Raw genomic sequence first — 25,786 nt, 5'->3', positions numbered from 1 at the left:
AGTATAGTACTGTATTCATGAAATAGTATGCAGTAAATATCTTCTCATAGACGGCAGGCTCGACATCAGTCAGTGTACAGGTGAAATCACTGGGCTGAGGGAGAGCTGACCTGCCCCAGACCCACAGGTGTGACCTCGCAGGGCAGGAGTGGAGCCAGGGCTACATGTACAGGGTGTCAGTCAGAGATGGGGACTCACATTGGTCTTTCTGGTTCCCAGCAGAAGTAACATCACTGATGACACTCATGTCAACATTCAACACCTCTGGCAAACCCACTATAAATTTCAGACATACCATTACCATCGTGATCCCCAGTTTACATCCTTGCAGACCGAAATACAGATGGTGAGGCCACATCCTCAGTGCCCACAGCGAGATGCGATGGAGCTGTGCTCTGCTCTCCAACACCATTTACTTATATGACCTCAGGCACAGTCCCAGGACTCAGTGACCCAGGGACTCGGGAGAGCTGCTCTCAGGTGGAATTTTCAAGGGAACCTGCTTCCTGAGGTGGGAACTTTCCTCTGACTCTGACACCCTCATACTCTGCAAGCCATTCACTGTGAAGGTTTACTTCCAAGAATCATGCATGTTCTCTCACCCAGTGCAGTGGGAACTGTGTTCCTGAGCTCCAATGTCACTGGCTGTGACAGGGAGAGTAAAAATGAACACTTCTAGAAGGAGTGAGTCTGTGCACTGTGACCAGGTCACCTGCCCAGCAGGTTGGAGTCCTGAGGAGCTTCCAGGAACTGTCTGTTCTTAGACCTTGCTAGCCCTGGGGATTCCCCAACGTCCACATGCAAGGAAGGAGCCCTGAAGCTCGCAGTGCTCCTGCAGACACTCAGTTGTGCACAGGAAACAGGCAAGTCAGGCTTCAGACCATGTCAGCAGTGCTGGGATCCATGGCCATCTCAGCAAGAATGACTACCTTGTCCACAAAATACATGGTGTGTTTAGTTGTTATGAATAAATCCACCTCCAGAGCAACTCTTGATAATATTTAAACTGTTTCAGGTGAAGAAGTGTTCACCCAAGTTAAGGGACACACGAAATCCGTTGTGAATTATGATAAACATTAAATTTTACCTGACTTTGTCTGAATTCAATGTCATTATTACATGTATGGTTTGTCTCAAGTACTTGCACATCCAGGAAATAAACAGGAGGTAATGCAGAATGGAAAAAACAAGAGTCTGTGTCTGACATCTTGGAGGACCCTGAATGTGTGATGGGTATTTATGTGAAATATATACATCCACGGGATTAAAGTCTATTCCCCAAATCTGCCGTTAATCCTTGAGCACAGCTGACTTCCTGACTATCCCTTCAGCATCATTTCATTCCTGGACACAGAGTCCCCAGGCACAGGGAGGGGACCCCAGATGGGGGCTGCGTTCTCTGAGGAAACAGTCAGCACTCTCCTCAGGTGGAGTCCCAGAGACTGGGACCTCCCTTCACTACTTTCTGCTTTTTATAAAAAGGTCCCTCCCTTATGCAAATATCCCCTTAGACCACAAGGTAAAAACAAAGTACCGGTTCACTTAAATTCGGGTTTCTCCTCATGATTGAATAGATTTTCTGGGCTTCAGGAATCTCATCTGCAAGAAGATGAATCCACTGTGGTTCTTCCTCTTCCTGGTGTCAGCTCCCAGAGGTGAGTTTCTCAGGGATTCAGACGTGAACACTTGGGGAAGCTGCATCTGAGCCCATGAGTCACCATGGTTCTCTCTGTCCACAGGTGTCCTGTCCCAGGTGCAGCTGCAGGAGTCGGGACCCAGCCTGGTGAAGCCCTCACAGACCCTCTCCCTCACCTGCACTGTCTCTGGATTCTCATTAAGCAGCTATGCTGTAGCCTGGGTCCGACAGCCTCCAGGAAAGGGGCTGGAGTGGGTTGGGGGGATAAATACTGGTGGAAGCGCATATTATAACCCAACTCTTAAGTCCCGGCTCAGCATCACCAGGGACACCTCCAAGAGCCAAGTCTACTTATCGCTGAGCAGCCTGACAACTGAGGACACAGCCGTGTATTACTGTGCGAAAGACACAGTGAGGGGAAGTCAGTGTGAGCCCAGACACAAACCTCCCTGCACGGATGCCCGTTACCACCAGGGGTCGCACAGGACCCAACAAGTACAGGGCTGCGACCTGCAGCAGGTGCAGATAGGGGCTGGGAGGGAATTCTTGTTAGAACCTGTGCTTTCCTCTTCCTGCCCAGGACCTCTACCAGAGACTCTGTTCTGTATCCTAATGTTTCATTGCTGTGGATTATGAAGTGTCTAAAAAATTTTGTGTGCATATACATATTTCCTTTTTATTTTTATTATAGTTGTGTATATATATTCATATGCACAGACAAACATAATACTCAAGAGTTAAGGTTGTTTATCATTTCTTTACCTTTTTCTCAAAGGAGCTCAAGAAAACCCTGTGGCTCACCATAATGTTCAATTTCAGCCTGAAGTTTGTGAAACGTGTAAATATCCTGACAATGCACATGAGATTTTTAAACAGTATTAATTGTTGTTTTGTTTTTGTAGATGTGGAAGGAAGAGACACACCGTCCTGCTTTCAGCCAACCTGTACAGGCATTCTGAATTCTGCAGCAGGCAGTGTTATAGACTCTAACGCCAGAGTGCTCCAATACTGCACATGCAGATTCACAGATTCCAAATCTGCAAATTCACCTACTTCTAGCTTTTATGAGCACCACAAAATAAATACTGTCAATTTTGTGGTCATTCACGGACATTAAGAATGTGGCCGGTTGTTTGAATCAGGCAACACACATGCGCACACACACACACACACACACACACACACACACATTTTCCTAGCTGAGGTCAGTCAAGGTGATGCTCTCTTTTCTTGTTTCAACTCCCGTCATGTAACTGAGCACTTTCTGGGGTCAAATTAGTGCCATGCTTTTCACATTTGTGTGATTCTTGGCGATTGTTTAAAGTAGTCCCAGGCATAGGGCTGAGGAACAGTCTAGTGTCCCTACGCACAAATGGCTGTGAGTGGACTTAGGGAAAATATACATGAGACATCAGCTTCATTCAGGCATGATTATATGGCCATGGGCTGTGGGATTGATATTCATGTATCCAATATAAATCTCATGCAGAACATGAAGACAAAACTCACTGCTGCATATGGGATGCAGCTTTGGAAACTTGGCCTTATTCCAAATACAGCATTTCAAGTGGGGGCTTATGGCAAGAAGAGGGTGGGGTGGAGTGGACTGGAAATTATTAAGAGAAGAAATACAGGCTAAGGGAGACCTTAAGCTGTATTTACATAGACTCAAAAGGATTTTTGCCAAAGGCTGACCAGGGTGATCATATATCATGTGGGTGATAGAGGGTTTGAAGGATTTGATCAAATACTGAGGGTGATCAGAGTTCAAGGGTAGGGGATTCTCATTATTCTCACTTAGCAGGGCTGCTGACAAAACCTGGCCATGCACATATAAACACAGAAGCCCACAGGTCAAGACTAGCTGAGAAGAGAATTGCAAGGATCCTGTTGGCTAAGGGGTGGTCAGGGGTCTTTGTCACACTTAAGAAGAGGAATAATGAACATACAAGGAAACCAGGGATGCACACAGACACACAGAGAAAAGACCATCTGAGGACTCAGTGAGAAGAGGTCCACCTGCAAGCAAAGGAGAAAGGCCTGAGAAGGACCCAAACCTGCTGACACCGTGATCTTAGACTTCTTGCCTCCAGGCCTGAGAGGAATCCATTGCTGTTGTTTAAGCTGCACAAACTGTTTTTCTGTAATGACCACATTAGCGGATTATACACAACTGATATAGACGCAGATAGACATATATGGAAATGTAAGTATCGTATTGAAAAAGAAACATCACTCATCCTCCAGGGATGACTTAATGATCATCCCCAAAAAGACGTGTAAGTGTCCACTGTAACATTCTTTAGAATTCATAATACAGTGCGGAATGATTTCTGGATAAATTAATGTCAGAAATATTTCTTCATGAGACTTTTATTTGAAATTTGGGTCACTACCTACTCTTATTAGTTGTCAAGTTTTTAATTGTTTAATGACATAAGTGATTCTTCTGTTGAACTTCAAATCTACTTCCAGCTTCAGATGGATTTCCAAGTTCTTTCAGCGTGAAAAATCTCCCCAGTCCTGTTTGATGCAATACCTTTCACTGGAATAGTATGAGTATTGTTTATATTTGGAATTTGTTGTCCATATAACACTGGAGTCATTTTCTTCCCTAGAGGACATTTGGAAATATCTGGACACGGGTTGGACCGTAACATTTGGGCTGTGCTCTCAGTACCTAGTTATCTAGTGGGTAGAGTCCATCCGTGCTGACACACATCCTACAATGCACACAACATTATGAGCCACATGCAAGTCCCCAGTAAAAATGGAGAGAATAACTCTTTTATCAAGGGAAAAGTGAGGTCGAAAGGGCTATAGAGAACTGAGTCCATGGTTTCTCTTTGGCTGAGTTCTTGCCAGAAAATTAGAGGTAAACTTTCTTCTTCTTGTTGAATTCTGAGATCGTCAAAGGGCATGAGAACCTCCCTTCTGTTAACCCAATTTTATTTGAGTTTTCTCTTCATTATTATTATTATTGTTGTCATTGTTTTTATTTTACTTTTTCCACTTTTTTTACAACTATCTTCTAATTTTAATCGGAGTTAAAGTTTGGACTAGACAATAACATTTGGAACCAATTAAATATAATTTTACCATTTTCTCTCCATGACTTGTTATAATTATCCCACCATGAGGTAATGAATGTTATTGCAGAGAAAAGCTTATTTTTTACTTTCTAAATTTTATTGTTTTAATTAGTTATTTTTATTGAAGAATATTTGATTTATAATGGGTTAGTTTCAGGTGTACAGCAAACTGATTCAGTTATATATATATATATATATATATATATATATAACAAAATATTATTACAAAATATTGTTACTTATTACAAAATATTGAGAATGGTACCCTGTGATATATAGTAGGTCCTTGTTGATTATCTATTTTATACATAGTAGTGTGTTTATGTTAATCCCAAATTCCTAATTTATCCCTCCCTCTCACCTTTCCCCTTTGGTAGCCATGAATTTTATTTTGAAGTCTCTGAGTCTGTGTCTGTTTTATAAATAAGTTCATTTATATCATTTTTTTAGAATCCATATATAAGTGATTTCACATGTTATTTGTCTTTCTCCATCTGACTTACTAAACCTAGTATAATAATCTCTAAGTCTATCCACGTTGCTGCAAATGGCACTATTTCATTCTTTTTTTATGTCTGAGTAATATTCCATTGTATGCATGCACCATATCTTCTTTATCCATTCATCTGTCAATGGACATTTAGGTTGCTTCCATGTCCTGGATATTGTAAATACTGCTGCAGTAAAAATTGGGGTGCATGTATCTTTTCGAATTATATTTTACTCTGTGTATATTCACAGGAGTGGGATTGCTGGATCATATGGTAGCTCTATTTTTACTTCTTTAAGGAATGTATATACTGTCCACCACAGTGGCTGTAGCTATTTACATTCCCACCGACAGTGTAGGAGGGTTCCTTTTCTACACACCACCTGCAGCATTTATTATTTGTAGCCGTTTTGATGATAGCTATTCTAACTGGTCTGAGGTGATGCCTCATTGTAGTTTTGATTTGCATTTCTCTAATAATTAGCGATGCTGAGCATTATTTCATGTACATTTTGACCATCTGTATATCTTCTTTAGAGAAATGTCTATTAAGTCTTCTGCCCATTTTTTGATTGTATTGTTTGTTTTTCTGATATTGAGCCTTATGATCTGTTTGTATACTTTGGAGATTAATCCCTTGGTTGTTGCATTGTTTGCAAATATTTTCTTCCATTCAGTAGATTTTCTTTTTTTTCTTTCAATTTCCTTTGCTGTGCAAAAGCTTTTAATTAGGTCCCAATTGTTTATTTTTGGTTTTATTTCCATTATTCTAGGAGACAAATGCAAAAAGATATGGCAGTTATGTCAAAGGATGTCTGCCAATGTTTTCTTCTGTTTCATAGTATCCATTTATACAATGGATACTATAAAACTCTTAGTTAGTATCCATTTATATATATTTATAGTACACATTTAGATATTTAATCCCTTTTGAGTTTGTTTTTGTGTATCGTGTTAGAGAATGTTCTAATTTCTTTCTTTTACATGAAGCTGCCAATTTCACACCACTTATTGAAGAGACTGTCTTTTCTCCATTGTATATTCTTGCTTCCTTTGTCATTGATTAATTGACCATATGTGTGTGGGTTTATCTCTGGACTTTTTATCCTGTTTCATTGAACTATATTTCTGTTGTTGTGCCAGTACCACACTGTTTTGATGACTGTAGTTCTGTAGTATAATCTAAAGCTAGGAAGCCTGATCCCTCCAGCTCCAATTATCTTTCTCAATATTTCTTTGGCTATTTGGGGTCTTTTGTGGTCCCATAGAAATTTTTTTTTAATTTCTTCTAGTTCTTTGATAAATGTTAGTGGTAATCTGATTGGGATTGCATTTAATCTGTAGAGTATGTTGCGTAGTATCCTCATTTGACAATATTGATTATTCCAATCAAAGAACATAGTATATCTTTCCATCTGTTTGTGTCATCTTTGATTTCTTTCATCACCATCTTATAAATTTCAGAGTACAGATCTTTTCCCTCCTTAGGTAGGTTTATTCCTAGGTGTTTTTTTTTTCTTTCATGCCATAGTAAACGGAATTGTTTCCTTAATTTCCCTTTCTGATCTTTGTTTTTAATGGGTAGAAATGCAACAGATTTCTGTGTATTAATTTAGTATCCTGCAACTTTACCAAATTCATTGAGAGTTCTAGTAGTTTTCTGGTAGCACCTTTAGGATTTTCTATGTATAGTATCCTGTCATCTGAAAACAGTGACAGTTTTACTTCTTTTCCAATTTGGATTTTTTTTAATTTCTTTTTCTTCTCTGATTGCCATGGCTAGGACCTCCAAAACTGTGTTGAATAAGAGTGGTGAGAGTGGTCATTCTTATCTTTTTCCTGATCTTAGTGGAAATGCTTTCAGTTTTTCACCATTGAGAATGATGTTTGCTGTGGGTTTGTCATATATGGCCTTTATTATGTTGAGGTAAATTGCCCATTTTCTGGAGTGTTTTTATCATAAATGCATGTTGACATATACATGGAATCTAAAAAAAAAAATGGTCATGAAGAACCTAGGGGCAAGACGGGAATAAAGACACAGACCTACCAGAGAATGACTTGAGGATACGGGGAGGGGGAAGGGTAAGCTAGGACAAAGTAAGAGGCTGGCATGGACATATATACACTACCAAACGTAAAATAGATAGCTAGTGGGAAGCAGCCACATAGCACAGGGAGATCAGCTCAGTGCTTTGTGACCACCTAGAGGGGTGAGATAGGGAGGGTGGGAGGGAAGGAGACACAAGAGGGAAGAGATATGGGGACATATGTATATGTATAACTGATTCACTTTGTTATAAAGCAGAAACTAACACACCACTGTAAAGCATTATATTCCAATAAATGTGTTTAATAAATAAATAAATAAATAAAATATGTGTTGAATTTTGTCAAAAGCTTTCTCTGCATTGATTGAGATGATCATATGGTTTTTATTCCTTAATTTGTTAATATGGTGCATCACATTGATTGATTTGCGTATATTGAAGAATACTTGCATTCCTGTGACAAACCCCACTTGATCATGGTGTATGATTCTTTTAATGTGTTGATGGATTCTGTTTGCTAGTATTCTGTTGAGGATTTTTGCATCTATGTTCATCACTGATATTCATCTGTAATTTTCTTTTTTTGTGATATTTTTGTATGGTTTTGGTATCAGGGTGATGGTGGCCTTGCAGAACCAATTTGGAAGTGTTCCTCCCTCTGCTATATTTTGGAAGAGTTTGAGAAGGATAGGTGTTAGCTCTTCTCAAAATGTTTGATAGAGTTTGCCTGTGCAGCCATCTTGTCCTGGAATTTTGTTTGTTGGAAGATTTTTAATTACAGTTTCATTACTTGTGTTAGGTCTGTTTATATTTTCTAATTTTTCAGGTCAGTCTTGGAAAATTGTACCTTTCCAAGAATTTGTCCATTTCTTCATGGTCGTCAAGTTTATTAGCATATAGTTGGTTGTAGTAGTCTCTTATAGTCCTTTTTGTTTCTGTGCTGTCTGTTGTGATTTCTCCTGTCTCATTTCTAATTTTATTGATTTGTGTCCTCTCCCTTTTTTTCTTGATGAGTCTGGCTAAATATTTATCAATTTTGTTTATTTCCTCAAAGAACCAACTTTTGGTTTCACTGATCTATGCTATTGTTTTCTTCATCTGTATTGCACATATTTCTGCTCTGATATTTATTATTTCTTTCCTTCTACTTACTTTGGTTTTCTTTGTTCTTTTTTCTTTAATTGCATTAAGTGCAAAGTTAGGTTGTTTACTTGAGATTTCTCTTGTTTCTTGAGGTAAGATTGTATTGCTATAAACTGATGAAAGAAATCAAAGACGACACAAACAGACGGAGAGATATACCATGTTCTTGGACTGGAAGAATCAATATTGTCAAAATGACTATACTACCCCAAGCAATCTACAGATTTAATGTAATCTCTAGTAAATTACTGAGGGCATTTTTCAAAAATTAGAACAAAACATTTTACAATTGGTATGGAAACACAAAAGACTCTGAATAGCCAAAGCGATCTTTAGAAACAAAAATGGAGCCAGAAGAATTAGCTTCCTGACTTCAGACTATACTACAAAGCTACAATCATCAAAACAGTATGGTACTGAGCACAAAAACAGAAATATAGATAAATGGAACAGGATAGAAAGCCCAGAGATAAACCCTCGCACCTATGGACACCTAATCTATGACAAAGTAGACAAGAATATACAGTGGAGAAAAGACAGTCTCTTCAATAAGTGGTGTTGGGAAAATTGGACAGCTACAGGCAAAAGAATGAAAGTGGAACACTCCCTAACACTGTATACAATAATAAACTCAAAATGGATCAAAGACCTAAATGTCAGGCCAGATACTATCAAACTCTTAGAGGAAAACATAGGCAGAACACACTTTGACATAAATCACAGCAAGATATTTTTTGATCCACATCCTAGAGTAATGAAAATTAAACAAAAATAAGCAAATGAGACCTCTTTAAACTTAAAAGACTTTGCAGAGCAAAGGAAACCATGAAAGAAACGAAAAGACAACCCACAGAATGGGTTGAGAAAATATTTGCAAATGAAGCACCCGACAAGGAATTCATCTCCAAAATATTCAAACAGGCTTGTGCACCTCAATATTCAAAAAAAAAAAAAAATGCAAACGACCTAAATAAATAATGGGTGGAAGATCTACGTAAACTTTTATCTAAAAAAGACATACAAATGACCAAAAGTCACATGAAAAAAATGCTCAACATCACTAATTATTAGAGAAATGCAGATCAAATCTACAATGAGGTATCACCTCACAAAGGTCAGAATGGCTGTCTTCGCAAATCTACAAACAATAAAGGCTGGAGAGGGTGTGGAGAAAAGGGAACCCTCCTACACTCTTGGTGGGAATGTAAATTGATACAGTGACTAAGGAGAACAGGATGGAGGTTCCTTAAAGAAGGAAAAATAGAATTACCATATGACCCAACAATCCCAGTCCTGGGCATATACTGAGAGAAAACCATAACTCAGAAAGATACATGCTCCCCAATATTCATTGCAGCACTATTTACAATAGCCAGGACATGGAAGCCACCTAAATGTCCATCAACAGAAGAATGGATAAAGAAGATGCGGTACATATATACAATGGAATATTGCTCAGCCATATAAAGGAACAAAATAATGCCATTTGCAGCAACATGGGTGGACATAGAGATTGTCATACTAAGTGAAGTAAGTCAGACAGAGAAAGCCAAGTATCACATGAAATCACTTATACGTGGAATCTAAAAAGAACAAAACAAAACAAAACAGGGTACATATGAATTTATTTACAAAACCAAAGTAGAATCATGGAAGTAGAAACAAATTTATGGTTACCAGGGATTAAGTGGGGGAGGGATAAATTGTGAGATTGGGATTGACATATACACACTACTATATATAAAATAGATAACTAATATGAACCTGATGTATAGCACAGGGAACTCTACTCAATAGTCTGTAATGGCCTATATGGGAAAAGAATCAAAAAAAAAAAAAAAGAAAGAAAGAAAAGAGTGTATGTATATATATGTATAACTGATTCACTTGGTTGTACACGTGAAACTAATATAACATTGTAAATCAACTATATTCCAATAAAAATTAAACAAAAAATAGTGTAATCACTAATTCCGATTAGCAGCTATTCAAAAGTGAAATAAAAAACTAAGTTGCCATTATGGATATATAACCATCTGAGTCCTTAGAAAAATATAATGATAAATATATGTAAGTACATAATAATAGTAATAATAACAACAACAATAAAGTCATAAGAGATTTTGAGCTCTTAGTCAAACATTTTGGGTGGAAACTGTCCACTCTCTAAGGTCATCAGCTGGTTCTGAAGGTCTTACATCAGCAGTTTTCTAGCAAAGATCAGAGCTTCTACAACATCCATGAGAATGGATGGGGGCTCACCTGGGGAGCCTTCCAATTGTGTGGAATTATGAATTGATTCCTTAGTTACTGTGATCAGTTCAGTGTTTTTTTCCCCAAAAATACACATGCTGAAACCCAATGCCCAACATGATGGTATTGGGAGAAGTGCCCTTGGGGAAGGGCTTAGGTCGGGAGGGTGGAGACCTTCTGAGTGGGACCAGTGCCTTGTAAAGAGGACAGGGAAGCCCCCTGTCCCATGGCACCAGGTGAGGCATCAGGGAACAGTCAGCCATCTAGGTAGCAGTTTCTCTCCAGGAATCATGTCTTCCAGACCCTGATCTTGGACTTCTCAGACTACAGAAATATGAGAAATAAATGTCTATGGTTATAACCCACCCAGTCTATGGTACTTTGTTTGTGGTGCCAAATGGACTAAGACAGCTGTGAAACAAATACCCAAATGTCCACACTCAGGAGGTTCACAGCTGTGTTTGTTGTTAAAAGTACCTGATATGGTCCCTCAATGAGGTTCAAGGGCAGTTTTTCTCTGATGTCTCTTTCAATAGATAAAATTAACTGGTTGAGTACCCTGGAAGGCTATTGATTAGATGTAGTGAGCAGGCAGCCTTTGTCTTGGTGCCAGGAGTGGATGTTATACATGAATCCTTTCCATTATCTTGTGTGTCTGGCTGCAATAGGGCAGGGATGGTATTGCAGGGACATGTCTCTAAATGCGTGGTCCTTCCAGTTACCACCTCACAGGGCGAAAATTGATTTTTCTTTGAGGTAGTTGATAATGATGTCACTAGTGCTAAGGGGGGGACCTTTGGCCAAGTTTTGGAAATTTTGGATAATTTTAATTTAGGGAGCTACTTTTTCAACCTTTCCAGAAGACTGTGGATGGTGATGACTGTGTAGTACTGAGTCATAGTGACACCTTACAGGGTTGTTTTATAAAGATTCCTGTAAGGTGAGCACCTCAGTCACTCGGTATGAATGTTGCTACACCACAAGTGGAACACAAATTCAAGAATCATTCTATGAACTCTAAGGGCTGTAGCCTTCTGGCAAGGAATTACTTCAAGAAAGCCAGAAATTAGACATAAAATAAATAAAATATATTCAAATTCCAGACTCTGGAGGCTGAGTTAAATCCATCTCAGTGTGTTCAAAGGGCTCTAGAGGATTGTCTCTGTGTGCCTCCTTTACAGTTCCACAGGATTTCGTTGTTGGCTGCTTACACAGAACTGAGAAATTACCTTAGTTGTATTTTTTATGATTTTTGTGGGGTTTTTTGTTTATTTGTTTGTTTTTAGTTTCCACATGTGTTGATTTAAGATGGTCACCAGTTTGTCTGTACTGAATTCACACTCCTTCAGATGGGGCAGGTACCCACCACCTCTGACTCAAGAGGAGACTGGAACCCACTGTCATCTGATTGAAACAGCTAACCTGGTGTCCGGACTCTGGAGATCGGGTTCTATTGTCCCATCTCAGAAAGGATCCAGCCAGAGGCAAAGCTATAGGCAAAGTCTGAGTTAATTAGCATAGGATGCTTGTGAGAGACACAAGTGGGCAGCCAAGCCCAGAGAACAAAGAGGGCCACATTTTTTTTTTTTTTTTTTTGCGGTACGCGGGCCACTCACTGTTGTGGCCTCTCCCATTGGGGAGCACAGGCTCCAGACGCGCAGGTTCAGCAGCCATGGCTCACAGGCCCAGCCGCTCCGCGGCATGTGGGATCTTCCCGGACCGGGGCACGAACCCTTGTCCTCTGCATCAGCAGGCGGACTCTCAACCACTGCGCCACCAGGGAAGCCCGAGGGCCACATTTTTATAATCAATGAAAAAGTGGGAGGGGTGAAGAAAACCTTCTTTGTCATTGTTGGGTAGACATCAAGTCTTACATCACCAATTCCTCCTTTAACCCTGTATGGTTTAACCCGGAAGGTCATGACACTATTTAAATCATATGTATATTAGCAGAAGGGCGGCAACATATACTAAATATGGTAATTCGTCTCAGGTTTCTGTATAATGTCCCCTCTCACTTATATTTCTGTCCTGGCTACATGCAGACATGCGACTCTTCAAGGATTATTAACTCCCTGCCTTCATGTAACAAGATTCCGACCACACGTCTATTGTGCTTTAACTATCAGGATTTGTGGCTTGAGTGTGTCTGGCACTTGGATGCGCCTGGTCTTCCTTCTAGGTAGAGCAGATTGTTGCTTGGTTACTGGATTCTTTTCTTGAGTGGTCATTAGCTTACAGACATCTCCCAAACTCCTATAATTCCCTTTCTGTCTTTAATCCCCTCGTGAGATTTCTAAACTAATTGTTCAAGTACCCTACTCTATGCCTATCAGTACCATGTAGAGAAGATTAACAGAGAAGTTTAACTTATATTTATTTGAAAATGTCCGATGTCACAAAATGTGAGATTGCAGATTACCTGAATGAAGTTGCTAACTCGAATTTTTCTATTATTTTTTACGTAAAATAAATTTCTTATTTAAGACTGTATATCTTATGACTTTCTTGGATGCCTCCAGAATTTTTTTTTTTTTTTTTTTTTTTTTGCCACACTGCATGGCTTGTGGGATCTTAGTTCCCCAACCAGGAATCAAACCCGGGCCCTCGGCAGTGAGAGCGCAGGGTCCTAACCACTGAACCACCAGGGAATTCCCAGAGATTTATTTTTCAGGGTCTAGAAAAGTGAGAACAAGATTAAGGCTACTCTTGGGTAAATGATCTGCTACAGGATTATCTACAGCTTTCATAGTATCTAATTTTGCACTGCCTTCCCCTTTATATGCCAAGTCTCTAGGGTGTAGGCCTGTCTAAAAGTTCCTTACCTTGTTGTTCATCTGATGATGTTTCCAGCAGATGTGAGACGACACCCTGCTTTGTTTTCAAAACAATCCAATACCTTGTGCTACTCCCCAAACCTATGTGTTTATTCTCTGGTCTTCGCCAATTGACAAGCTCTAGTAACTGCAGTAACATCTATCATTTGGGTGGATTTTACATCAGATACAGGAATATCTTCTAAAGCAAAGACTTTGCTAGTAATACTAATTCCTGGTTAATAATCTCAGTTTTAATTTTGAGGTATGGTCCATGAAAACATTACACCAGGTCAAGGTTATCAGTGAGAGAGCCTAACACATCTAAGGAATGTACAGAATTTTCCCTGCTGAAGATGAAACCATTGTGAGCACCATCTTGGTGGTCAGCCATGTCTCATGACTGTCTAATGCAACAAACGCTAACTTTGAGCTCAGTGGAACTTAGTGATTTTCAAATCACTTTTTATCTTAATGGCTTTAGATAATTATGTGAGGCTATTTCAGCAGATACTGTAGGAAGACAGATTGAACTGAGTAAACAATGAGGAAAATCACAAACTAATGAAACAAGAGCCCAGATGTGAGTGTTTCCAGGCTTGGGAGATTCAACAGTTCATGTACCCAGAGAGGGGGTTTGAACAATCTTCCACACGGAATACGCACATGTCAGCTTCACCCCCAGTTGACCCACACCCCGTATGGAGGTGGTGACAGCATTCCCAAGGCCACATGCAGACATGGAAAGGGACTGGGGGTAGGGGGATGACTCCTCCCCTAAATTAGCTCCTCGGGAACCAGGGGTGCCCCATGAGACACTCTCTCCTGCCTTCTGAGTAGAACTTTGTCACCAGGGACATGACCCAGCTCACCTATTGTACTTTTTGAATTCCAGCCTTTTGGTGAGAGGTTTGGAATCTGAGACTTTTATGTAAGAGTCTTGCTGTGTCCTTCATCCCTGTCTTCCTATGTTCAGTTATGTCTGTCCAGGATCCTCTCACACTTAGTGACACTAGATTCCTCCTTTTACTAACAGGTCAAAGATGACCTCTGGTACTTCTGGTTTCTGCATCAACAGGTAACACGTTTGGAAATGGTCATTTCCGTCCTTAAAGCAAGAAAATTCTGAATAAACTGAACACGAATAATCTCCCTGAACCTAACAGAGTCCTGACATTGCAGGGGAAACCCCCACCCCAAAACTAGAGAGGTGGGCACGTCTAGAATCCCGGTGAGATCTGCCCACCTGGAAGAGAAGCTGCTGGGGGAGCACCTATTGTTGAATAATTATGCAAGTCTGCAGGACCAGGGTGGACCAGTGTGAGGATGAGAATTTCTGGGGTCCACACTCCATAATTTGTGGGATTTAACCCCAGAAACATCCAAGTGCTCACAGTAAGGGTCCATATTTATCCCTTCATGACATCTGATAGAGGGAAGCAAAGACTAACAACTGAGAAATATGGAAACATACCCAGAACTTCCATCAGGCAGACCCTCCAGAGGAAGAACTATTCCACAAGCTTCTCCTAGGAGGTGAGTAGGAATTCTTGTCCTCTCCAGACCCAGGGAGGGGGCACAGCTATCAGGTTAAGAGATTAAAAAGGAATAGACAGGGGACACTGCAGCCTGGGAGGGAGTAGGGGCAGGGGATGAGCCATAACACTGGAGACCCTTATGGAGGTGGCAGCCCAGACCCAGTTCCACTGAACCACAGGTATTAAGCCTTAACAATGTAGAAAGCCCCCTCCTCACACATGACCCCCACCTCAGTGTCCTGGCAGTGGATTAACACCGAAAGATGCACGATGTGCAGACTCTCTCTGGGGAGGGGAACTAGTGATGCACCGAGACCACATCCAGGACACCAGAGCACTGGGGCTTCGGTACCTGCAGCTGGAGACCAGGCTCAGAGCGCCTCACTCCTGGACCTCAGATTCCATTCTCTCTTGTGCCCTGATGGTCATGGCCAAAACCTCTGTCCTGCTCTTGGGTATTTGATATGTTCAGGAATACCTATGAAGACTTCACCAGAGACTCAGAACCAGAAAGGGAAGCAGGTTTGTCACAGGGACTTGGTGGAGTGGACGTGGTTGACTAAGTAGTGAGCCTGTCTCCCCATCAGATGCCAGGTCCTGAGGTCCTCGGGGCAGGTGGTCAGGAGGGGAGGTGACCAGCAGGATGAAGCCCAAGGATGGAGGCACCTGTGGCCGTCCTGGTGAAGAGGTGCCCTGCCAGGCTACAACTCACACAGCCGACCTAGCTCACCTGCCCAGCGCTGCCTCCTCATGCAGGTCACCCCACAGAGGAGCATCACCTGAGCTGGGTGACAGGGGCTCTGCCTTCTCCTCTTTCGACCTCTCAGGGGTCTCCCCTCCACAGGTGCGGTCACTAGGGGACCCCCAGCTGCACTGCTTTGAGTTGTCCAGGGGGTGATTGCACTGGTTTCTGACAATGTGGGGCAAAGCCTGGTCCCTTCTTATGGGGCCCCTGCAGGGTTCCAGGTGCTGCAGAAACAGGCAAGCCCAATGTGTGTGCACCTTTCTTTGTCTACTTGCATTTGTTCTGTTTGTCAAGTCAAGTCACACACCTAGGCTTAGTGCCAGTGGGAGGGGCACAGCCCCTGTGCTAGATTCAGGGAAGAAAGACAAATTTGGGATCATTGCTGCCAACATCAGGCTGTGTGTGTGTGTGTGTGTGTGTGTGTGTTATGGGAATAGTAGAGGGTGAGTGGGCATTGAGCCCCATGATTTCTATGCTCAGCTATTCTCTGACATAATATTAGACCATAGGAGCCTCCAGGAGATGAGAGGCCCCCAAAGTCCTTGAGAGTGTCTGGACTCACTATAAGTGTCAACTGCATCAGTGCATCCACAGATCCAGGGAAGGGGCTCCCTGGTGTTTTCATAAAATGCTTGTTTGGGGTCTCCCTACGGAGTATGTGGATTTATTGAGGCTATTTCTAGAGATGATTAAAAATAATATGTTGTCTCTAAAAGAATATTCTGAAGGCAGAAAACAGCCATTTAATACTGGACTAGAGACGCTGGAAGGTAACTGCCCTGTGAGCCCAGGCAGGATCCTCCCCTGCAGGGTATGCGCTGGGCTGCAGGAGGCGCTCAGGACCACCCAGCACAGGGTTGCAGCCCAGGCGCGGGCGCAGAGGGGACGGGGGAGGGGTTTGCTCTCAGAGGCTGAGTCTCCTCTTTTCAATTAAAACAATAATTAGGCTCACACCCGGCTTGAGATGGCGGCGGCGGCGGCGGCGGCGGCGGGGGACTCCGACTCCTGGGACGCGGCCACGTTCTCCGTGGAAGACCCGGTGCGGAAGGTGGGGGGCGGCGGCACCGCCGGCGGGGACCACTCGGAAGGCGAGGACGAGGACGAGGACGTCAAGTTAGAAGAACCTGGAGAACCTAGAGTGCTAACACCAGAGCAATTAGCAGATAAACTGCGGCTAAAGAAATTCAGGAAGAGTCAGACCTCGAAGTAGCGAAAGAAACTTTTGGTGTTAATAATACAGTTTATGGAATAGATGCTATGAACCCATCTTCAAGAGATGCCTTCACAGAGTTTGGAACGTTACTAAAAGATAAAATTGCACAATATGAAAAATCACTATATTATGCCAGTTTTTTGGAAGCCTTAGTTTGAGATGTGTGTATTTCATTGGAAATTGATGACTTGAAAAAGATTACCAATTCATTGACTGTACTTTGCAGTGGAAAACAGAAGCAAGAAAAGCAAAGCCAAAAAGCAGAAGAAAGGCGTGGTGCCCAGAGGGGGATTAAAGGCTACCATGAAAGACGGTCTGGCAGATCATGGTGGTTATGATGGAGGTTATGTACAAGACTATGAAGACTTCATGTGACATTTTATCTTCTCCTGGTGTCTTCTTTCACTTGCCCACAATCCCTTCAACACGTAGCACAACTTCCTTTCCTTTCAGTTCTGCCAAATGCTACAATCAGAAGTGCGGTATCTTTTGTGCTGGTTATTTAACCCCTTGACACTTAGGTGCTAACGTGCAAATGAGGGAACTTGGAACTTGCTGCCAAGGGGTTAAAATTGGGAACCTCCATTGCTACTAAATCATAGTTTAAAAACACAGACCTAATAATGTTGTTGCTGCTATCTGATTCCATAGCAGCAGTCACTAAATTGGAAACAAAAGTTGCAACATGACAAAAAATTGTGTAGTATTTACCAGCACCATTCAGTAATACAGCCTTAACCATACCTCCTTGAACTACTTCATAACTTGTCAAGAAAAGCAGTCTGCTGCAAGGGCATGGGGTGTGCACCTAGTATTAAAATTGCTTTGTCTTAAAATTGAGCGTGAGAATATTAAAAATACATTGTGAAGAAGACTGCTTATCTCAGAGTGAAGATACTGCGGCTGAAAAGCACGAGTTTGATACTTAAAAATTAAATGACCAAAACCCTCCAACCTTGAAGCTGAAGAAGATAAACCTCTCCATTATTGCATTACCAAGTTGTGGAATCTCTTGGATGCATAGACTGTCTAGTTTCTATTTATCAGACTGTTCTACTGATGGAGTGCTTCAGATGGGGGAGGGAAGCTCCTCACCTGCTTTGTTTGCCTGATTTCAGTGTCTGAGAAACAAATCTCCTTTGTTCTCCGAGGCTGCAGTGGATAAGCTTTAATAGGGTTTTGGCATTTCCTTTCCTTTATAAAACGTGTTCAGCAAACTGCGCCACTTAACTACAGTTTGGTAAATTGTTATGTTAACAATTATGACATCCGCAATGTTTTTTTGTTTTGTTTTGTTTTTAACATAATTGGTTTACAATGGTGTGTTAGTTTCTGCTTTATAACAAAGTGAATCAGTTATACATATACATATGTTCCCATATCTCTTCCCTCTTGCGTCTCCCTCCCTCCCACCCTCCCTATTGGTATGCGGGCCTCTCACTGTCGTGGCCTCTCCCGTTGCGGAGCACAGGCTCCGGACGCACAGGCTCAGCGGCCATGGCTCACGGGCCCAGCCGCTCCGCGGCATGTGGGATCTTCCCGGCCCGGGACACGAACCCGTGTCCCCTGAATCGGCAGGCGGACTCTCAACCACCGCGCCACCAGGGAAGCCCTGCAATGTTTTATAAAGCAACTAGTTTAATAAAATCACTATTGTGAGGACTTAAATTTTGTGTTACCTCCTAAGAGATATTTTTGGAGAGTATAGAACAAAGCTTTTGGGACTAGAGTTCTCTGTATATTTATAAAGCTTAATCAGTGCTTGATGAGTAGACGCAGTTTTAAAACAAAAATGCTTTGCGAGGCCCTTAATAGTGTCTCCCGAGAGCAACGACGGCATGGAGCTGCCTTCCTCTTCTTGTTTATTTGGGGAAATTGCTTGGTTGTGTAGGTACTAAGGCCTAATTAAGTACCTAGAAGAACTATTTATTTGGAGTAATTGAGCTTATAACTCAGGTTGTGGCTGTAAGCAGAGATTGGGTGATCTTCTCTGTTATATATTTTCTTTTAAGCAATTTAACCAAATCTGTGGCTGGAGTCTTATTTTGAAACTGCCACAGAATAAAAAGTAGGGACAGAGCAAAAAATGTTTTAAATTTCTCTTACACAGGAAGTGGGAGCCTCAGTCAAAGCTCTGTAGACCGCTAAGTGGAAGACAGGACCATCTAAATGATTTGAGGAATTAACCGAAAGCAGTGACTACACAGCAATAATTACAGCCAATAAAGATTGTTTTAAGGCAGACAAGGGCTAAGATTTCCTTAGCAGTTATAATGACATACACTGAATTTAAAATCTATTTTATTATACAGGTCAGTTTCTAATAAATGGAAATGTATCATCTGTTCCTTAGCTATGTAAATAATATTAAATTCCTTTGAAACTGGGGGAAGAAAACAATAATTAGTAGGACAAGGACTGCTGAAGTGTTTAATATTGGATCCTATTGAAAACACTTACCTAACTCAATAAGACAATGAGAAGCAGGGCTTCAAAATATGTATGTATGTATGTGTGTGTATGTTTGTTTGCCTGTTTACCCAGTGGTTGCAGATTTTGGGGACACACTGATTCCAGAAATAGGATATTCAGACATGAAAGCCCAGAACAGGTTCAGGCGTCTGTGCCATTCAAAGGCTGGTTCACAATGAGGACCTTGTCCTAAGTGGGCGGGTCCCTCAGTGGGAGGAGCTCTGCCTGTACAGTGTTTAGGAACATGGCAGGGGATGCATGTCCTCAAACGAGGGTGAGGATGTGGACTCTCAGCCTCCCACTAAGCATGGTTTAGGGGTCATCAGTCTGCTTCTTGTAAGATGGTCCATGTATTAAATACGAAATTTTCAGCTTCATGAATATGCAAATGAGCTGGTGTGTCCTAGGTTAAATATGGATGTTCCGAGCCCTGAGAACATCATCTAACAACCACACCCCTTCCTCCACAAGAACCCCAAGAGCACAGCCCTCACCATGGACTGGGGCTGGAGAGTCCTCTTCCTGGTCACAGTGGCTACAGGTAAGGGGCTCCCTGGTCTCTGGGTTGAGGAGGGATCTAGGATCAGTGAAGGGACGTTCCACCTACTTCTGTCTCTTGTCCACAGCTGTCCACTCCCAGGTCCAGCTGGTGCAGTCTGGGGCTGAGCTGAGGACCTGGGGTATCAGGGAAGGTCTCCTGCAAGGTTTCTGGATATGCCTTCACCAGCTACGCTATGATCTGGGTGCCACATGCCCCTCAACAAGGGCTTGAGTGGATGGACAAATCTCCCCTAATGATGGTGACACAGGCTATGCACTATAGTTGAAGGGCAGAGAAGCCTTGACTGTGGACACTTCCACCAGTACAGCCGACATGGAGCTGAGCAGTCTGAGATCTGAGGACACAGCCATGTCTTACTATGCAAACATACAATGTGATAACCTGTATCCTGAGTGTTTCAGAAGCCTGAGGGACAGGGCAGCTGTGCTGGGACTGAGGAAACACAGGGATGATTGGATTAAAGCCTTCCAGAGAAAACGGGGTTAGAAACATGTGTTTACTGGTATAGGAGGGATGTTCCATACAATAAACACCCTGTAAGCAAAATTTAGGGACTACAGAGAAGCTTGAGTGAATAACGCAGGTATGAGCCTTCCCAGGAGGCTGTTGTGTGGACCTGAGTCTTTAAGTGACTTGGGGACCTAGCTGAGAGCAAACTGCTCCACCCCATGGGCAGTCCAGGTTTATCTCCATGGAGAAGCGCTAACACGTGTTGCAGGTGCTTTAGCCACATTACACCCCCAGCCATGAGCGAGCGCTCCTGTGGCCCAGGTCCTCACCAGAGCCTGGTGCGTCCATGTTCTGTGTTCCAGCCTCTCAGCATGCAGTGGTACCTCACAGTTGTTGCAGCTTGCGGTCCCTGATGACATGTGACATGGCGCACCTTTCCAAGTGCTTATTTGCCATCTGTCCATCTTTCTTGGTGAGTTCAGAAATTCGGTCCACTTTTAATTGGCTTGCTTACTTTCTTTGGTTCATTTATGAGTGTATGCATTCACAGCACAAGTTCTTACCAAATATGTTATTTGAAAATATATTTTTCCAGTCTGTGGCTTGCCATTAGATTCCCTTAACAGGGGCTTTCAGAGAACAAATGTTTTTCATTGTGATGCTTTCTAATGTATCAATTCTTTCCCATGGATTGTGCTTTTGGTCTTATGTCTAAAAACTTGTTGACAAATTTAAGGACACCCAGAAGTTCTCCTAAGTTTCTGAGTGCAGGCCACCCTCAAAGGGCAGGGTCGACACTCCTTAACCTTGAAATGGAAGAATGGGGAACATGGAATTATGTGGGATTCTTCTCTGGGGGAGATTGGTCTCTTCTCCTCCACATGCTTTATTCCTTCAATCATTTATTGATATCTGTATGGACTCTTGGATACTTATTCTGCACTTTGAATTAAAACTAAACAGAAGGGAGAGACCTTCAAGACGGCAGAGGAGTAAGACACGGAGATCACCTTCCTCCCCACAGATACACCAGAAATACATCTACACGTGGAACAACTCCTACAGAACACCTACAGAACGCTGGCAGAAGACCTCCCAAAAGGCAAGAAACTTCCCACGTACCTGGTTAGGGCAAAAGGAAAAAGAATAAACAGAGACAAAAGAATAGGGACGGGCCCTGCACCAGTGGGAGGGAGCCGTGAAGGAGGAAAGGTTTCCACACACTAGAAGCCCCTTCGCGGGTGGAGACTGCGGGTGGCGGAGCGGGGAAGCTTCGGAGCCGTGGAGGAGAGCGCAGCAACAGGGGTGCAGAGGGCAAAGCGTAGAGATTCCCGCCCAGAGGATCTGCGCCGACCGGCACTCACCAGCCCGAGAGGCTTGTCTGCTCACCCGCCGGGGCAGGCGGGGCTGGGAGCTGAGGCTAGGGCTTAGGTCTGAGAGCAGGGAGAGGACTGGGGTTGGCGGCGTGAACACAGCCTGAAGGGGTTAGTGCGCCACGGCTAGCCGGGAGGGAGTCCGGGAAAATGTCTGGACCTGCCGAAGAGGCAAGTGACTTTTTCTTCTCTCTTTGTTTCCTGGTGCGCGAGGAGAGGGGATTAAGAGCGCTGCTTAAGGAGCTCCAGAGACGGCGTGAGCCACGGCTAAAAGTGCGGACCCCAGAGACGGGCGCGAGCCGCGGCTAAGAGCATGGACCCCAGAGACGGGCATGAGACGCTAACGCTGCTGCTGTCGCCACCAAGAAGCCTGTGTGCGAGCACAGGTCACTATCCACACCCCCCTTCCGGGAGCCTGTGCAGCCCGCCGCTGCCAGGGTCCTGGGATCCAGGGAAAACTTCCCCGGGAGAATGCACAGCGCGCCTCAGGCTGGTGCAACGTCACGCCGGCCTCTGCCGCCGCAGGCCTGCCCCTCACTCCGTGCCCCTCCCTCCCTCCCCCCGGCCTGAGTGAGCCGGAGCCCCCAAATCAGCGGCTCCTTTAACCCCGTCCTGTCTGAGCGAAGAACAGACGCCCTCAGGTGACCTACATGCAGAGGCGGGGCCAAATCCAAAGCTGAGCCCCGGGAGCTGTACGCACAAAGAAGAGAAAGGGAAATCTCTCCCAGCAGCCTCAGAAGCAGCGGATTAAAGCTCCACAATCAACTTGATGTACCTGCATCTGTGGAATACATGAATAGACAACGGATCATCCCAAACTGAGGAGGTGGATTTTGGGAGCAACTGTACACATGGGGTTTGCTTTCTGCATCTAATTCCTTTCGGTTTTATGTTTATCTTAGTTTACTATTTAGAGTTTGTTATCATTGGTAGATTTGTTTATTGATTTGGTTGATCTCTTCCTTTTTATATATATATAGATAGATAGATAGATTTTTTTTTCCTTTTTCTCTTTTTGTGAGTCTGTATCTGAATGCTTCTTTGTGTGACTTTATCTGTATAGCTTTGCTTTTACCATTTTCCCAGGGTTCTGTCTGTCCATTTTTGCTTGTTTGTTTTCTGGGCGTTTTTTTGGTATAGTTTTTAGTGCTTGTTATCATTGGTGTACTTGTTTTTTGGCTTGGTTGCTCTCTTCTTCCTTTCTTTCTTTCTTTTATTATTACTTTAATTTTTTAAATAATTTTTTATTTTAATAACTTTATTCTATTCTATTTTATTTTTTTCTTTCTTTCTTTCTTTCTTTCTCCCTGTTCTTCTGAGCTGTGTGTCTGACAGGGTCTTGGTGCTCCAGCCTAGTGTCAGGCCTGTGCCTCTGAGGTGGGAGAGCCGAGTTCAGGACATTGGTCCACCAGAGACCTTCCGGCTCCACATAATATCAAATGGAGAAACCTCTCCCAGAGATCTCCATCTCAACGCTAAGACCCAACTCCACTCAATGACCAGCAAGCTGCAGTGCTGGATGCCCCATGCGAAACAACTAGCAAGACAGGAACACAACCGCACCCATTAGCAGAGAGGCTGCCTAAAATTATAATAAGGTCACAGACACCCCAAAACACACTACTGGATGTGGTCCTGCCCACCAGAAAGACAAGATTCAGCCTCATCCACCACAACACAGGCACCAGTCCCCTCCACCAGGAAGCCTACACAGTTCACTGAAACAACCTTAGCCACTGGGGCAGACACAAAAAACAATGGAAACTACAAACTTGTAGCCTGCAAAAAGGAGACCCCAAACACAGTAAGTTAAGCAAAATGAGAAGACAGAGAAACACACATTAGATGAAGGAGCAAGGCAAAACCCCACCAGACCTAACAAATGAAGAGGTAATAGGCAGTCTACCTGAAAAAGAATTCAGAGTGATGATAGTAAAGATGATTCAAAATCTTGGAACTAGAATGGAGAAAATACAAGAAAAGTTTAATAAGGACCTAGAAGAACTAAAGAGCAAACAAACAATGATGAACAAAACAATAAATGAAATTGAAAATTCTCTAGAAGGAATCAGTAGCAGAATAATTGAGGCAGAAGAACAGATAAGTGAGCTGGAAGCCAAAATAGTGGAAATAACTACTGCAGAGCAGAATAAAGAAAAAAGAATGAAAAGAATTGAGGACAGTCTCAGAGACCTCTGGGAAAACATTAAACACACCAACATTCGAATTATAGGGGTCCCAGAAGAAGAGAAAAAGAAAGAGACTGAGAAAATATTTGAAGAGATTATGGTTGAAAACTTCCCTAATATGGGAAAGGAAAGAGTCAAACAAGTCCAGGAAGTGCAGAGTGTCCCACACAGGATAAATCCAAGGAGAAACATGCCAAGACATATTAAATAAACTATCAAAAATTAAATACAAAGAAAAAATATTAAAAGCAGCAAGGGAAAAACAACAAATAACATACATGCGAATCCCCATAAGGTTAATAACTGATCTTTCAGCAGAAACTCTGCAAGCCAGAAGGGAGTGGCAGGACATATTTAAAGTGATGAAAAGGAAAAACCTACAACCAAGATTACTCTACCCAGCAAGGATCTCATTCAGATTTGATGGAGAAATTAAAACCTTTACAGACAAGCAAAACCTAAGAGAACTCAGCACCACCAAACCAGCATTACAAAAAATGGTAAAGGCAATCCTCTACACAGGAAACACAAGAGAAAGAAAAGACCTAAAACAACAAACCCAAAACAATGAAGAAAATGGTAATAGGAACATATGTATTGATAACTACCTTAAATGTAAATGGATCAAATGCTCCAACCAAAAGACACAGACTGGCTGAATGGATACAAAAACAAGACCCGTATATATCCTGTCTATAAGAAACCCACTTCAGACCTAGGGACACATACAGACTGAAAGTGAGGGGATGGAGGAAGATATTCCATACAAATGGAAATCAAAAGAAAGCTGGAGTAGCAATTCTCATATCAGACAAAACAGACTTTAAATTAAAGACTATTACAAGAGACAAAGAAGAACATAACGTAATCATCAAGGGATCAGTCCAAAAGAAGATATAACAATTGTAAATATTTATGCCCCCAACAGAGGAGCACCTCAATACTTAAGTGTTAACAGCCGTAAAAGGGGAAATCAACAGTAACACAATCATAGTAGGGGACTTTAACACCCCACTTTCACCAATGGACAGGTCATCTAAAATGAAAATAAATAAGGAAACACAAACTTTAAATATACATTAAACAATATGGACTTAATTGATATTTATACGACATTCCATCCAGAAACAACAGAATACACATTTTTCTCAAGTGCTCATGGAACATTCTCCAGGATAGATCATATCTTGGGTCACAAATCAAGCCTTGGTAAATTTAACAAAATTGAAATCCTATCAAGTATCTTTTCCAACAAGAACACTATGAGACTAGATATCAATTACAGGAAAAAACATCTGTAAAAAATACAGATACATGGAGGCTAAACAATACACTACTAAATAAGCAAGAGATCACTGAGGAAATCAAAGAGGAAATCAAAAAATACGTAGGAACAAATGACAATGAAAACACAACAACCCAAAACCTATGGGATGCAGCAAAAGCAGTTCTAAGAGTGAAGTTTAGAGCAATACAATCTTACCTCAAGAAACATCTCAAATAAACAACCTAACCTTACACTTAAAGCAATTAGAGATAGAAGAACAAAAAAAACCCCTAAGTTAGCAGAAGGAAAGAGATCATAAAGATCAGAGGAGAAATAAATGAAAAAGAAACGAAGGAAACAATAGCAAAGATCAGTAAAACTAAAAGCTTGTTCTTTGAGAAGATAAACAAAATTGATAAACCATTAGCCAGACTCACCAAGAAAAAAAGCGAGAAGACTCAAATCAATAGAATTAGAATTGAAAAAAGAGAAGTAA

The 25,786-nt window shown here is 42.2% G+C and overlaps 1 long non-coding RNA gene, 1 pseudogene and 3 gene segments (V, D, J or C); 4 read left to right on the top strand and 1 right to left on the bottom strand.

Moving 5' to 3' along the window:
- The window catches only part of LOC105748033 (immunoglobulin gamma-1 heavy chain-like), a 201,023-nt gene that overhangs the window by 63,746 nt on the left and 111,491 nt on the right, over nucleotides 1–25,786 (top strand).
- LOC101277626 (Ig mu chain C region membrane-bound form-like) overlaps nucleotides 1–25,786 on the top strand; it is a 296,190-nt gene that overhangs the window by 209,473 nt on the left and 60,931 nt on the right.
- LOC101287043 (immunoglobulin heavy variable 4-38-2-like) overlaps nucleotides 1–25,786 on the top strand; it is a 195,574-nt gene that overhangs the window by 119,658 nt on the left and 50,130 nt on the right.
- Nucleotides 16,729–17,352, top strand: LOC101277719 (eukaryotic translation initiation factor 3 subunit J-like; annotated as a pseudogene).
- LOC125963632 (uncharacterized) overlaps nucleotides 19,262–25,786 on the bottom strand; it is an 88,433-nt gene continuing 81,908 nt past the window's right edge. Inside the window, exon 2 of the long non-coding RNA XR_007475847.1 lies at nucleotides 19,262–21,994. This is a non-coding gene — a long non-coding RNA (uncharacterized LOC125963632). The remainder of the gene's footprint in view (nucleotides 21,995–25,786) is intronic.

This window comes from Orcinus orca, chromosome 2 (assembly GCF_937001465.1).
Source record: "Orcinus orca chromosome 2, mOrcOrc1.1, whole genome shotgun sequence".
NCBI classification, from domain to species: Eukaryota; Metazoa; Chordata; class Mammalia; order Artiodactyla; family Delphinidae; genus Orcinus; species Orcinus orca.
The sequence above is the reverse complement of the archived record's forward strand: the minus strand, read 5'-3'. Positions and strand labels throughout refer to the sequence as shown.